The sequence below is a fragment of the Dromiciops gliroides genome, chromosome 5, assembly GCF_019393635.1.
Source record: "Dromiciops gliroides isolate mDroGli1 chromosome 5, mDroGli1.pri, whole genome shotgun sequence".
Lineage (NCBI taxonomy): Eukaryota > Metazoa > Chordata > Mammalia > Microbiotheria > Microbiotheriidae > Dromiciops > Dromiciops gliroides.
The window spans coordinates 253,070,667-253,086,549 of NC_057865.1; the positions used below are offsets into that span (position 1 = coordinate 253,070,667).

The 15,883-nt window shown below is 35.3% G+C and overlaps 1 protein-coding gene across 4 annotated transcripts in view; it reads left to right on the plus strand.

The window, feature by feature from the left end:
* The window catches only part of SYT1 (synaptotagmin 1), a 755,577-nt gene that overhangs the window by 234,255 nt on the left and 505,439 nt on the right, over positions 1 to 15,883 (plus strand). For all 4 annotated transcript variants that reach the window (XM_043966329.1, XM_043966326.1, XM_043966327.1 and 1 more), the window contains one exon: positions 13,921 to 13,983. The gene's annotated coding sequence lies outside the window, so the exon portion shown is untranslated. The remainder of the gene's footprint in view (positions 1 to 13,920; positions 13,984 to 15,883) is intronic.

Here is a 15,883-nt window from a genome sequence, read left to right on the forward strand (position 1 = left end):
TTAGTGATGAGCTTAGAAAAAAATTGTGTTGTTCTTGTTCAGTTGTTTCAATCGTGTCCTACTCTTTGTGACCACGTTTGAGGTTTCCTTGGCAAAGATAATGGAGTGGTTTGCCATTTCCTTCTCCAGCTCATTTTACAGAGGAAGAACTGAGACAGATGGGTTTAAAGGACTTGCCCAGGGTGACGCAGTTAGTCATTGTCTGAGGCCACATATAAATTCAGGAAGATGAGTCTTTTTTGACTCCAGGCTTGGCACTCTATCCACTGTGACACTTAACTGCAAAAAAAGAGAGAGAGAGAGAAAGAAGAAAGAAAAAAAAATGGCTTTAAGAAAATAGTCCTTTTAGCTAATTAAACTTCATTTTTTATGATGATGTATATTTCATGACACTGAACTGGCACAATATCCACACACCTCCATCCACTGATGATTGTTTTTCTCATCCACACCTTTCTGGAAATCCTCATGGATAGACCAACCCAGTGCACTTCCTCCTGTTCCTTTAATATTTCACAGATGTCAGTGTAACACCGGTGCTGGCCATCTGTTGCCTCTTGTCCTTATTAGATGACCAGAATGGTGAGATAAAGGCTAAACCTTTAAATTTCCTTGGTTGTAGATAACTCACAGGTCAAGAAACTCCTTCTACCAATGGAGTTTGGCATCTTCTCTACAATTTATAGTATCGGACTAGGGGTTCTTCACCTTTTTTGTGCATCTCTCCGGCTATTTGATGAGGCCTATGGATGCCTTACAGTACTATTTTAGAATCCACAAAATAAAACAGGATGAAAAAGAAATAAATTGTATTGAAATGCAGTCATAAAAATATTCAAACCAAAAACTCATTGCTCCCAGGCTAGACCAATGTATGATGATGATGATGATGATGATGATGATGATGATGATGATGATGATGATGATGATGATGATGATGATGATGATGATGATGGTAGTACTTCATTTGCCTGGCTATTGTGGAGAAAATTATTTGTCTGGTATATGGTAATATATAGATGTTGGCTATAATTGTTGCAATCATCAACCTCATGGGTGTTTTGTAAGGAAATCTCCCTTTAAAGTACTATATAAATGTAGTCTACTATATAAAAAAATAAGATGAGCAGGATCCTATCAGAAAAAACCTGGAAAGTCTTACATGAGCTGAAGCAAAGCAAAATGTACTGTATACAAAATAACAGCAATATTATAGGATGATCTGCTGCAAATGATTTCATTTTTCTCAGCAGTGCATGCCTCTGAAGGACTTATGAAAAAATGCAATTCATCTACAGAGAAAGAACTTATGGTAATTGAATACAGATGGAAGTATGGGACACTGAGAGCTGACAAATTTAATTTAGGATCATATAACCAGTATGTAACTGTCAGGTCTTGAACTCAGCTCTTCCTGGCTCCCAGGAAAGGTCTCTATTCTGCTACACCCAGAGGTGTCCAAAAAAAAACAAAACAAAATGAACAAACAGAAAGAACATGGCCCATGTGACCTATATCAAGAGCTAGATTAAAATATAATTGGGAAATATTTGACAATTATTTTTTTAAAAAAAACAGTAGAACAAAAAATTTTTTTAAATAAAAATAAAAAAACAGTCCAACATAGATAATGTCAATATGTGTTTTTCTAAGTAAATATAGAACCAGAAGGGATCCTTATATATGGGTTAGTAGTCCCTGTTTCTGTTTGAGTTTGAAGCCACTGCTAAACACCAAACTACTACTCTTTTTCTGGACTTTATTTTGATTATGTAACTGATTTTTCTTTCTCAAACTCATTGTTGGTTTTGCTTATGTAACTGATTTTTCTATTTTCAAATTTATTGTTGACAGCATGTTATTACCCATTCATGTCCACCTTTTTATTGACTTTTGGTTACCTTGATTTTTCTCCCCTGAAATTGTAGTATACCATGATTCACAACCATATAGCACCCCTGGAAGAGTGTTAGTACTTTAAAGATTAGTTTCTCTAATAGAAGGAAGTTTGGTCTCATTAAAAGATCTGAGCAGATCTTTGACACCCATTAAACAGATAATGGGCAGCTAATTATAATTTTTTTAAAAAAATCCGATTCCTCTTGTTCCAAGGGCTATGACAGCTGAAGAAACCCTGTATTTTGAAACACTTGTGCAGTGGTTGTATTTGAAAAATGCCTCTTTTTTTCTTTAATTAATTAGCTATCTTTTTAAACACCTACTGCCAATATGGAACTTAGAACTTATTTGACAGGGACATGTGAAATGAAGGCATGTCTTTAACTCCTCAAGACTTCTCTTTTTCCATATTTTACATAATACCATGACTTATAGGAGGCAGTGGGCCATAGTGAATTGTGTTGGCTCTGAAGTTATGAAGAACTTGTTCAGATCCTTTCAGAGTCCTAGGTAACTCTCAATGCAATCCAATGCAGTAAACATTTATTAAGCACCTATGTGGAGGGCACTGTGCTAAGTAGTAAGGATACAGTTTTAAACAAAAAAGACTCCCCATCCTAAAGGAATTTACAATCTAATTGGGGGGAGGGGAAAGAGACAGCACACTAAAGGAGGCAGGAAGCTGGAGTGGGGAAGAGGATTCGCATTCTGTGGAGTTGAAACCAGGCAGAGCAGTAGCTATGAAGTGGAGTAAGTCAGAATGTCTAATAACTGCCATCTATAAAGGAAGGCATTGGGAGGAAATTTGGTAATCTGTCCTCTAGTCAGAGAGGAGAAGAAGCTGAAGTCAGTGCTTGAGTTAACAGTATGGTGGTGATTTTAGAATTGATGAGATTATCTGGGAAATTGAATTTCATTCCATAGAGTTGAAATCAGGGCATCAGATGCAGGTTGGAAGAGTTATAAGTGGAATTTGTGAGTCTAAAACTAAGTTGCCAAGCCAGTGTCAATGTGCATTGGTGATGGAAGTTTTCTCCCTGAGATTTCCTTTTCCCAACAATCACAAGTTCAGTAATAAATAAATAAACCACATGAATTTGTGTAAATATATACTTTTGATCCACAAGGAAGTATGACCACAAGCAATGAGGCAGATGGTCTTGAATTCACAAACCATCTGTTAAGGCAGTTTCAGCATGATGTAGGGAATGGAGCCCTGAACACAGAAGTCAGAAAGGCCTAAGTTCAAATTTCACAACAGCCACTTGGATCCTATGGTATGGACCTAATCTTTCTGTACCTCTGTTTCCTCATCTGTAAAATGAAAGAATTGGACTCTGAGGTCTATTCCAAATCAAAACCCAATCCTAACAATCCCATTTTCTGAATCTCTAATTACAATACTCATGCATGACTCAAAAATGGGTTCTTCCAAAAAGTGTGAAATTACAAGGGGTCAAAAAATTTTGCACAATGGCAACATCTTGAGAATGAAGTCATTGGACTACATGAATTCTGATATGTTTGCTAAAAATAGCAAAAAACAATATTCTACCTTTGTAGAGGAATCTGTGTAGTATGTCGAGTACTGGATTGAAGTTCAAATCTGGGCTCAGATACTTATGTGACCTTCAGCAAATTGCTTCACTTTAACCTGCCTATTTGCTCATCAGTAAAATAGGTTTCCCTATACCAGTGAAATCACAGTTTCAGTTCTTATTCCTGTCCCTATCTAAGAGTCATGTGGGTATGTGTACGACTGTGTCACACTGAAGGAAATTAAAAAAAAATGTGCTCTTTCAAAGGGCCAAATGTAGCAGTACAGAATAGGAGGCTGGAGGCTACCTATGTAATGATGTCAGCTTCCCCAGTAGTATCTCCCTTGACTCCTAAAATACCCTCCATCGTGTTGGTGACACATGAAGTTGTGCTAACAAGATAAATAATTTTCATTCTATAATCAATCACTTGTTAGTCTTTTTTTTTTTTTTTTGCAGGGCAATGGGGGTTAAATGACTTGCCCAGGGTCACACAGCTAGTAAGTGTCAAGTGTCTTAAGCCAGATTTGAACTCAGGTACTCCTGAATTCAGGGCTGGTGCTTTATCCACTGCGCCACCTAGCCGCCCCATTTGTTAGTCTTAAAACACAACCTGGGGGTGGCTAGGTGGAGCAGTGGATAAAGCACCGGCCTTGGATTCAGGAGTACCCGAGTTCAAATGCAGCATCAGACACTTGACTCTTAACTTGCTGTGTGACCCTGAGCAAGTCACTTAACCCTCATTGCCCTGCAAAAATTAAAAAAAAAAAAAACACAACCTGCCACTACCATGGAAAGGAAACATTTATGCTATGTGGTAAATGACTGATATTGGACTGGTTCCCTAGAGAAGATTTTCCTAGTTGGGAGTAGAAGAAAGACTAAAAGTAATAAGTTCTGAAAAAAATGATAACTTGGACTGAGCTTTAATTCCAATACTTGAGGAACACTTCCTACAAATTAGGAAAGCTAACTATCATATCTACCCTAATAAGTCTTATTTTTAAGTAAATGGGTAATATGACAGATGTAAAGGAATTAGGAATGTCTGAGTTCAAATCCTACCTGAGACACTTATTCATTGTGTAAGCTAGATGGTCAAGTTGTTTACCCTCTTTTTTTTTTTCTTTTCTTTTTTTTTTTTTGTAAGGCAATTGGCGTTAAGTTATTTGCCCAGGGTCACAGAGCCAGTAAGTGTCAAATGTCTGAGGCCCGACTTTAATTCAGATCCTCCTGACGCCGAGGCCAGTGCTCTATCCACTACGCCATCTAGCTGCCCTGCTTACCCTCTTTCAGCCTCAGTTTCCTCATCAGCAAAATTAGGAAATTAATTGTGACTAACCGGTGTTATTTTGAGGATTAAATGAGAGAACCCACAGATGTTTTGCAAACCTTCAAGCACTATATAAATCCAGCTCTTTTTTTTTTTAAGCAACTCTTGGATTACTTTGGGCATTCTCCCCATGAATATACTGTCTTCCCCATAAAATATATAGTCTCAGACTGAAATAGTTGAATGCTAACTCTTCTTTACTGCAACAGAAGAATTATATTAATGTTTCTATGATCTTTTCTGCTTAATCATCTTAGTATTAACAGTATGTTTTTTATTTATTTTAATTTTACTTATTTATTTTTGCAGCACAATGATTGTTATGTGACTTGCCCAGGGTCATAACGCTATTAAGTGGCAAGTGTCTGAGGCCGGATTTGAACTCAAGTCCTCCTGAATTCAGGGCTGGTGCTTTACCCACTGTACCACCTAGCTGTCCCCAACAATATATTTTAAAAAGAACATTAAGTCGCTTTTGAATGTTCTTCCATTTTTGTTTTGTTCATTAATCTGTACTCTATATGTTTTTGTCTTTTAATATCTCCTCTATGGGTTTATACTGTTTTAATGATTTTTGTTACTGTATTAATGATCCTTTACATTCCCCCCCCCAATATCTCTTTCAGTGGAATTCATAATTGGGCTTTGTACCCTAGGAGTACTTTGTGTTATTTACAGGAACATTTAGCACTAAAAGAATCATGGAAACAGAGGACCTGTTCTCACCCTTCTTTCCACCTTTTTTAGACATGAATAAATGTAGATACACAGGGGTGAAGTGATTTTTACTCAGTTTCATGGAACTAGTTTATCATAGAGCCAGGAATAGAGACCTGAACTCCTATATATGGATTTATCATACTCTGGTCAATGTGTGTTGTGCATCCATTTACTTTGTCCAGGATGAATAGTCATGCCATACCCTTTTACTCTGCAGTGGCTTTCATTTAGGAGACTCTTTAATAAGCTGGAATTTGATATAATTAGTACAAGATCATCTGCATAGAGCATTTGGAAAACCTTCATATAGCCCTTGGGCATTCTTCTTCCATTTGATCTCTACACAGAATATCTTCCATGACACTTAGTGCGCTAGTATGTCTGCGCTCAATTGAGGTAATAATTCTATAAGGTACATTAGTCCTCAAAGTACACTTTAGGTGCTGATGTCTTGTAGTATACATGTGTCTTTCCACTATTTTGACTGATGAAATTGATCTGTTCCATTTTGCACCCCCTGTCAATAACATATTGACCTCCTTATTATTTCATTTGTAATATAAATAGATATCCTTTCAATGATCTGGCTTATTTGCTTCTCAAGTCAAGTTCTCAGCTACAGACTTATTCCTCTTCCATTGCTTTTCACTATTTTGTAAGGTGATACAGTTACCTTCTGTAATATTTCACAAATACACTCTAAACTCATGTTGCCCTCAACTACCATGTCTTTTCCCTTGGTTCAAAGATTAATTATTTGTTTGTATTTTCTGGAAGGTTTTCTGACTCCTTGTGGTGGTGACTGTTTTCCCCTTATTAAGATTTTTCTTGGAAATGGCAATAAAATCAAAATCTTTCCTTTGGTCCATTTCTCATTGCTTTGAGTTGACAGCTTGTTCAAATCTCTTTCTTTGGAGCTGCTAAAAAATATAGGCAGGGTCATCCTTTCCCCCTTCTAAATGGGCATTTATTTTTACCTTAGTGCCAACTGGTCAGTGATAGGATGGGTTAAGATCATATCAACTTGGAAACATTAAGTAGCATGTCATAATTGTGTCTGACAGATAAGAAATGAAGAGGTGGTGAATAATTTAGTATTTTCCATTATAGGAGACCATATTGTCATATAGAAATGAATTCCTACACAGACATAAACGTACACACACGCGCGCACACACACACACACACACACCCTTCTCATTTCTTTTATTTCAGGCCTTGTGAGTATATATTTGCCTTTGCCTTGTTGAGGAGATTTTCCCAGACTTAACCCTCCTAATTGGTTTTCAGTTGATAAACAAAGAAGCTCACAGGACATTATGAGGCACAACATATGATGCACTCAACACATCTCCCTAACTTTTCAAAGAATTTTATGGTCCATTCTTTTCCATATTTCTCACTGTGTCCACCTGTTTCAGTATAGATGGTGAGTATATTATTTTCAGAATAACACTGGTTTCTTCATAATTTTAATTGTTTGAATTTTTTTCTACTCCTAATATCATCACTATTGAACCTGAAGAACATCACCATTGTTCACAGTGATTAAATTTGAAAATGCTTTGTACTCTTACTAATGTTCATAAGAAATAACGCAGGCACATTTCATTGTAACCCCATTGTTTAGCAATATAGAAATCCAAGGTTTGTTTTGTGATTAAAGGCCTAAGTTCAGCCAGTAATGACCTGAATAGGACCTGCTTTTAATGTAATCTCTGCCTGCTGACTGCTGTTCTAAGAATAAGAATTTAAGCCAAAAGATTTAATGAAATCCCTCTGGATTAATGCCACCTGGGCCGAGGAATTGGCTCACTTCGTGAGGCAGTGCTCAAACCAGGAGGTCTGGTATCTCAATCAAGGAGTGTCCAAGAGAGGCAACTCTGAGTTCATCAATAATTTACATTTTTTCTTGTTATTGTTACTGACAAACGTGGTACTTATGATTCTGTTACCATAGCAGTCCATCTGGGTCTAAAGGGATTGGGCTTCTAAGTGGTGATCATATAGGCACTCTGTGTGTGCTGGAAATCCAATGATAAACAGATCTTTAGCTCTGTGTTGTGACTTATTTAAAGTTCAGCTAAAATCAATAATTCAATTAAAATGAAGTGACTGAAATGTTTAAAAGGAAAGTTTGGTTGTGAGCATCAATTTTTGTGTCCCTTTAAAAATAATTTTTATTTTTTTTAAAGAACAAGGTTTTGTTATTAAACAATATGAATGCAAAATAATGAAGTTATTTAATTTGTTGAAATTTTCAGAAAAAAACAAAAACAAAAATATTTGTAAACCTCCAATGACGTACCGCATTTGATGATTAATTCTGCAAACAGAATTATGATTTGAACTTCTAGGTATCAGAGGTTTACATCTTAGCTACTGTAGAAACATCAATAATCCCTGAGTCTCAGAGTAATTTTCTGTTATTTCTGTGTTGGGTCTGGTTCTAAGGCTAGGAATGGGAATTTTAAGGCTCCATCTGCTTTATTGACAATAGATATGTATGGTATTTTATGAAAAATATGAAGATCTAAGTAAATTCACAATAAAAATATTGTTATGCAAACTCATAAAAAGGCATTGTGACCCTGATGGATACAGTCTGTGCCACACCAACACTATGAACTACATGATTTCAAAGGCACCTGAATTTCAGAGGTGTGAGGTAAGCCTAGTTATTGTTACAGATCTCTCTTGAATAAAGAAAAAATAATTATAAGTTCCGGTGATTCTGTGGCAAATGGGGAAATCGTCTGAACATTTATATTCAGTGAGCAAATGGAGGAAATAGCTATTTGCTTCCTAAACTAGAGCCAGCCTACCGATCCATCCTTTTGATAGATTCCCATGTAAAAGAGAAATGAAATAAACTCCCAAAAGATGGCCTTGCAAGTCCTGAAAAATGTTTAATTACTTGACCTTATCCCTTTGGAAAAGTAGTCCCTTGCTAAGTCTTAATATATTAATTATAAGAGCATGATTTTTTTCTTCATTTTTAAATGGAAGCCTTTAAAAAATTGACTTTAGAGAGGGCTTCATTACATGGGATTTTTTTTACAAGGAAGGGGTGCAATCAATCAACAAAAATTTGTTCAGCATCTGTTATTGCCAGGCACTGGGAGGAACAAACATGAAAAAAATTAGTCTCTGACCTTAAGGAGCTTATGTTCTTTTAAGGGAGACAAAATGCCTATATAGCAGCTAAATCGCTAAGTGGATAGAGTGCCAGCTTTGGAGCAGGACAACCTGAGTTCAAATCCTGCCATGGATGCTAACTAGCAGCTATAGGACCCTAGGCAAACCACTTACTCTCCTTCATCCTCATCTGTGAAATGGAAATAATCATAGCACTTAGCTCATAGGGTTATATGAGGACCAGAAGAAATAAGATTTGTAAAGCATTTGCAAACCTTAAAGCACTGTATAAATCCTAGCTATTGTTTTTGTTGTTGTTATTTACAAGTAATATAAAACAGGTACTGAGCAGGAAGGAACACCTGGGGGACTAGGGAAAGCCTCATGCAGGAAATCTTTTTTTAGCTAAGGCTTGAAGGTAACAATGTATTCCATAAGATAAAGTTAAGAGGAAGGGCATTCCAGACATGAGGAACAGCACTTTCAAAGACAGAGATAACAGATTGGAAGGACACGGAAGAGAAACACTAAGAGGTCCAGCTTGGCTGGACTAAAGCATGCCAGGTTTACTAATTTAATATGGTTGCTCAGAGCCTCAATGTATAGAGAGGTATGGGTTTTTAAAAAAATAAATGATGTGTCAGTATTTTATGGGAAATGCAATGATGATATACATACACATATATGTATGTGTACATTTGTATATAAGATGGGTAATAGAATGAGAACATTCTAAGAAGCAGTTTGGTATATAGTTGTATTTTTTTAATATCACAACTTCTAGTTGGTTTTACTAGAAAACTGACTTTCAAGAAACACTGACATGAAGTCAGGCCTTGCAAGCCCCATCATGAAACAGATAAATCAAATGAAGCTTTGGAAATGAAGCTGTCACTTCAGAGAAATTCTGCAAAATACATATGAGACAGTAACTAAGACTCTTGGGACTTAAACATTTCAGAGCCCCTGTAGAAAACAATTCTAAAGTTTCATCAGAACTTCTAAAAGTACCACTGTATGCCAATTATCAATATCTTTTAAAAATTTATTATTTGTATTTTCTTTAAAATGTTTTACTCTATCTTTACATATCTCTGCCTACCTAGAAAGGAATCTAAGAATAGTCAATTATTCAGTTACATGCATACATATACATATATATATATACACACACATACATACATACATACAGGGAAAGAGATGATATAGGTAAAGGGTATAGGTATAGATGTGCATATAGATAGTGTGTGTACATACATATATATAAATATATAAACATTTTTCTATAATAAAATATACATCCAAATATATGTATATTTATTATGTATACACAAATAATAGCATATGTACACAATATTATTATTACATTTACAATGAATTGATGTCATGTCAAACCAAATTTAAAAATTATTGATTTCTTTATCACATTAGAAGGATTTACTGTATTGATATTTGAGGAGGACTTCACTTTTCCTGCTCTAAATGATAACTTTGACATGGTATCCTTTTAAAGTGGGTTATGGTGGGGGCAGCTAGGTGGCACATTGGATAAAGCACCAGCTCTGGATTCAGGAGGACCTGAGTTCAAATCCAGCCTCAGACACTTGACACTTACTAGCTGTGTGACCCTGGGCAAGTCACTTAATCCTCATTGTCCTGCAAAAAAAAAATAATAATAAATTAAAACATAAATAAATAAAAATAAAAACAAAGTGTGTTATGTTGGATTCCAGCCCTTAACTAACTAATTTCGGACCTGAGGAAGTTGGGGTATAAGAGTTCATGTCCCCCAAATACCCTTCACAGGGTGAACAGGTACATTAACTGTCACAAAAGCCTCTTATGTTGTATCTTAGTGTAATGATTCCACTTCTGCTGTTGGTGCCAACTTAGAACCAAAGGCCTTAAAAGCTATTATGTTTACCCATGTGTCATAATGAATTGTCCTTACCCTTTAAATGTCACATAATCTTAAAAGAGAGTGCAACAGGTGATACAGAATAGTTTATTCTAATTATTCTCACTCAGAGTCAACCTTTTAGCTGCAGGATGTGTTGGTTAAGGGTTTTTTCCCCTTTCCCTCAAACAGCCTTGTTTATTTAAGGTCAAAATGAGCATTTTCTTATCCCAGTTTGAAACAACTGTTATTCTCTATTTGGGAGTTATGGTTGAGGGAAGGAGGAAAATCAAATTATGGGGAATTTCCACAGGAATTGAAGATGGTGACACTTCAGAAATCTCATTATTTGTTTGGTAATGGTGGCACTCAGAATTATTGCAACTAACTCTTTTTATGCCTGTAGTAAATAAAAAGCTCCCTCAAGGAGGTGCTCACCTGGGGTAGAGGAAGTATATACCATCTGTTAGCTTCTCAGTTGAACTAATTATTTTTGCTACCCTGGGGCTAAGCTCAGTTGTTTCTAAGCTACTGAAGTACAGCAGATGCTATCAGCCTCCACTAAATGTTGTTGCCCTGGAACAAAGTTCTGATTGCCCTACCTTGGTTACAACTCTGGTGGCCAGGGTAATAAAATATTTTTTTCCAAGGGATAAGAAAGACTCTTTTTTCTTTCCCCATATGTTCTCCCCATCAAACTATTCTGTGCTGAAAAAATAAATGTTAATCATCATTCAAAACTTTTTAGCTCACCCTACCCATGATCACCACTACTTCTATCTCTCTCTCTCTCTAGTTACTGTTCCCTTGGTTTGCCTCTACCTAACAGTGTCTTTCCCACCTTCTTTCTTTTAATTTCTTTTAATAGTTTATTTCCTCTTACTTCTCCAAATAAGTCCCTCTCTTCCCTAACTTATGAGAGTTACATATTTGGAAAATAATATATCAAAGAAAAAGATGAACATTGATTCACCCAAACACTTGTGTACAATCATCCATTTACAGAGTAGTGTAATCTCATTCAGTGGGAGACCACTTATTAAGTTCCTACAATGTGCAGTGTACTTTGCTGAGCCCTAGGGATTTAAAGAAAAAAAAATCAAAACAAAAAACCCTGATGTCAAGGAGATCTCATTCTATTTGGGGTAGTCAACCTGCAAATAACTACATATAAACATTTTATATCAAGGAAATATTGGGGTACAACTAGTACTTAAATGGGAATCCCCTAAGAAATATTACTAGCAAATTATCCATCCAGCCTCCACATGAAAACTTCCAGAAAGTATAACCCACCACCTCTGAGTCCATTCCGCTTTTTCATAATTTTGAGGAAGGTTTTTTCCCCCTTTCAATCAAGTCTGATTCTTCCTGTCTGCAAACAATTCCACCAGTCATTCCAATTTCTGTTCCTTAGAATCAAGTAGAGCAAGACTAATGTGCCTACTATATGACCTTACTTCAAAATCAAAGACAACTAACACTCTCATCCTTTCTGTCTTCTCTTCTCCTGGTTAAATATGTCTAGCACCTTGTATGGCATATACTTCACTCCTCTAGTGTCCTGATAACCATCCTCTAGCAACATCCCAGTCAACCAGTATCTGTGCTAAAATTGAACAAGAAGAAGTGGGCATTCCATGGCCAATGTTACTTGACCAGGAGAGTGTACTACAAAAATAGTGCCTCCCTGGTTCTCCTTTCCAGAACCTTCATTTTAAGGAAAGTACCCAGGCCAGCCATGTTCACTCCTTCTTACTTCTTTAGCTCTAATCCTGGCTTTTTGGATTTCTTTCTCCACCATTATATAGCAGCCTTCTTGCCCTGGAAGATCATTCTTCCCCTGTGGCTCCTTCTTCGGATCAGTAGGGGTTTTTTTGGGGGGGAGAAATCCATTTTAAGAAGTATCCAGACCATTCATGTCCAGTCCTTCATTTCTCTGTGAACTCCTTTTCTGACTTTCTCCAATTATGTTCTTCCCCTTCCATCTTTTCAGCTTCCTTTATGCCTTCATGTATTGTCTTTTTTCGTTAGAATATAAGCTCCTTGAGGTCAAGGGTTTTCTTTCTTTTTGACTGCATTTGGATTCCAGCATTTGGCACTGTGCTTCACACTTTGTAAGTGCCTGAATGTTTGTTGGATTGCCTTCATTTGTTCAGATGTTGTCTATTAATGCAGCTAAACATTATATTGGCTTTTTGGGGTACCATATCATGCTGTTGGCTCATGTAGAGCTTGTAAATTCACTAAGATTATTTTTCACATGGCATGTTGTCACATGCCATCTCTCCCACCTTGTGCTTGTACAGCTGGTATTCTAAAATCAAAATTTGCATGTATCTATCACATATTTTATCCTTTTCTTTAAGATATATCTCAAAGACTCCCCTTCAAAGAACATTCTCTGATCTCTATAGCTTTAAATGAACTTAGATAGTTCCTTAGAACTATCATTTTATGTTTATGTTATATGTTATGCTTATTTAATATTATGGCTATTTGTGTATTTGTGTCTTTACAGTGTTTTATATAAGTGTTTCATGTTTTATATTTTACTTTTATTGTTTTTTATGTATAAGAATGTTTCATAAATGTTTTGTTTTTTAATGAATGAGCAGAAATTTCTGAAAGTCCAATGTGTGGGCTTTGTGGATTACCCCTGGAACAATACATAGATAGAATGGATTGAAGGAATGGAAAGGGTTTGCCACATTAATTATTAACCAGATTTAAAAAGGCAATATCTTGTAGGTTTGCTTTTTTTGTCGGTGTCTGAATAGTCATTTTAGATTCTTCTATTGAAAAGGCTAAATGTAACTTTAAAAGAAAATCTCCATGCTTCAGAATTTCTCCAGAGAATTAAGTTGTGTTCTACACATCCAACTGGGAGAATTCAGCTGCTTTGGGAAATGTATAAATGATTGTATATTCAGATATTCACTAGTCAAGTTTAAAAATGTCAAATTTTAGAGGCCATATGAGATGCAGAGTAAGTTAATTTATGGAATTGAGTTATTGTGCCCCATAATAGCATATTCCACCTCAAGGTAACTAATACTTTTATAATATCTTTGTTCAAAGGCTATAATTACTCTGTAGAAAAGTTATTGATCAAACATTTACTAAACTTAAAATAGGTAATTCACATTGATATATACATAGATATATATTAGTATGCACATATATGTATATATATATGTGTGTGTGTGTTTATACACATATGTACAAATTTCCCACTTATAATATTTCCCTGGAGATGGGGGGAAGAGTGGTTCTCTGTAGCTAAAGATATACTTTAATATAAAAAGCCAGTTATACAAGGAAAAAAATCTTGAAATTATTGTAAAGATGTGTTTTCTTCAGCTAACATCTTTAAATGTTGTTTTTCTTTTTAGGAACGTGCAACACTGAAGAAAGAGGATAAAGAATAAGAGATCCCTGAATTCATAAAGTGAACAGTAAGTCATTTAGAAAAAAATAATGGTTATATCACTGCCATAAAGTTAATCTATCGTGCACACACACTTCTGTTAGACATATGCACTCCCCTTCCCTTTACCAAGATGAGATATTGATATTGTAAGCAATCACAGCCTTCTCTTAAAACTCAATTTCATTTTACTGGAGTGGATTGTGAATCATTTATCCCATAATCCTCTTAGATCAGAAGGCAAGATAATCCTTGTGATATATCTTTATGGCACTGCATACTGAAAACTTTAATAATGAATTCAGAATTGTCTTTTTTTTTAAACTAAAAGTTCTTATTTTGAATTTTAGAAATTCTGGTAGGAACAAAACTATTAAATGTGGTCATCTTGATCTTTATGAAAATAATTCATTTTTCTCCCATTTTGTGCTATAAAATGCATTCAGTATAAACTGAATTTAAGGGTTTTCTTTGTCTCTTTATAGTCATCAAATCAGAAAGAAAAAGAGGGATAGATTTAACTAGAAGTGTCAACCTTACATCTGTTGCTTGATCAGTCCTTGATTTCTGCTACTCTCTAATTTATCAAATTTATCAATTTATATCTTCACTATTCGGTAGTTATCTATAAACTCTGATGGCAACATCTTTAATAATTCCTTATTTAGCAGTCATGGAATAGAACTATTTTGTATTTTTTCTGGTTGAATCACAAAGAATACATAGGATCAGGCAATTACAATCAAAGGATGTATCCATAATAGATAAAATGACACATGGCATTGTAAATTCCACAATGATGAATCTTATTGAATCGTTTTTCATACAATTGGTGATTTTAAATTGTGTCATGAGTCTATCAATGCAATTTTTGAGGCACTGTGACTAAGATCTTTTAAACAGAAAGAATGTGGTATTGTAGAGAGAACCATTAGAGAAGGAGACATTGGAATTTTGAGATGAGGTTAACGAACTCAATTCAAAGGAAGATCTGTAAGACTGATGCAGAGAAAATTTCATGCCTCTATCAATTGGGATCACAAAATGAAATTTCTCTGTCAGAGAACCTCTATTCACCAAAGTAACATGAATCCAGAACTTTTTTTAATAAATTAATGTATGATTGACAGCAGCTTATTCATTGAATTGTAGATCAATCCCTATCTTTGTTGTTGCGAATGATTATTTCTTTTCCATGATTTCCATTTAGCACTGGGTTAAGAGTCAGATAAGAGGAAAGAGGTGGGGCTGAAGAATTTCTCTGTTTATTCACCTGAAATAAAATCTTTGTCTAGTGTGGCACTAAATTAAGAGAGCTCTCATTTAGCTCCTTATCTGAATCCACAAATAAGGCTTAATCTTTCTACTTTTTTTGGCCTTCTCATTTTTTTCATTTAATTCCACTTAATAGATGAGAATTTAAGTACTTAACTTTAAAACATAATTGCTGAACTCAAATTTCAAACTATGGAATTAGAAAATCCAAAATGCAAGTTTTCCATATCCCAGCTGCACTTTGAAAAGGAAAAACAAAAACCTCAGAATGTAGAAAGGTTTGTTTTTTGTTTGGTTGGTTTTTTGTTTGTTTGTTTTTAAGAATCTGATTGAGCAAATCCTGGCTTTCTCTGTTCAGTGTATGGCACTCATAGTTGAGAAACTTAAGAACTTCTAAAATATTCCACATTTCTAGATATGGGCAAAAAAACCCAACCTTATTTTTAGCAGGTCAAAAAGGTATTTATTGGACTGGATTGTGAAGTCTGAGTAAGTAAAGATCTTATTTCTATTCTAGTTATTTTAGTTATTTTGCTGTTGTGACTTAATAAAACCTCTTATTGCTGATTTGCTGATCCCCTATTATGCCCTTGCTGTCATAACTGAGCAAGTAACCTGCCAGAAGTTGGGTTCTTGTGCCATATAAATTCAAC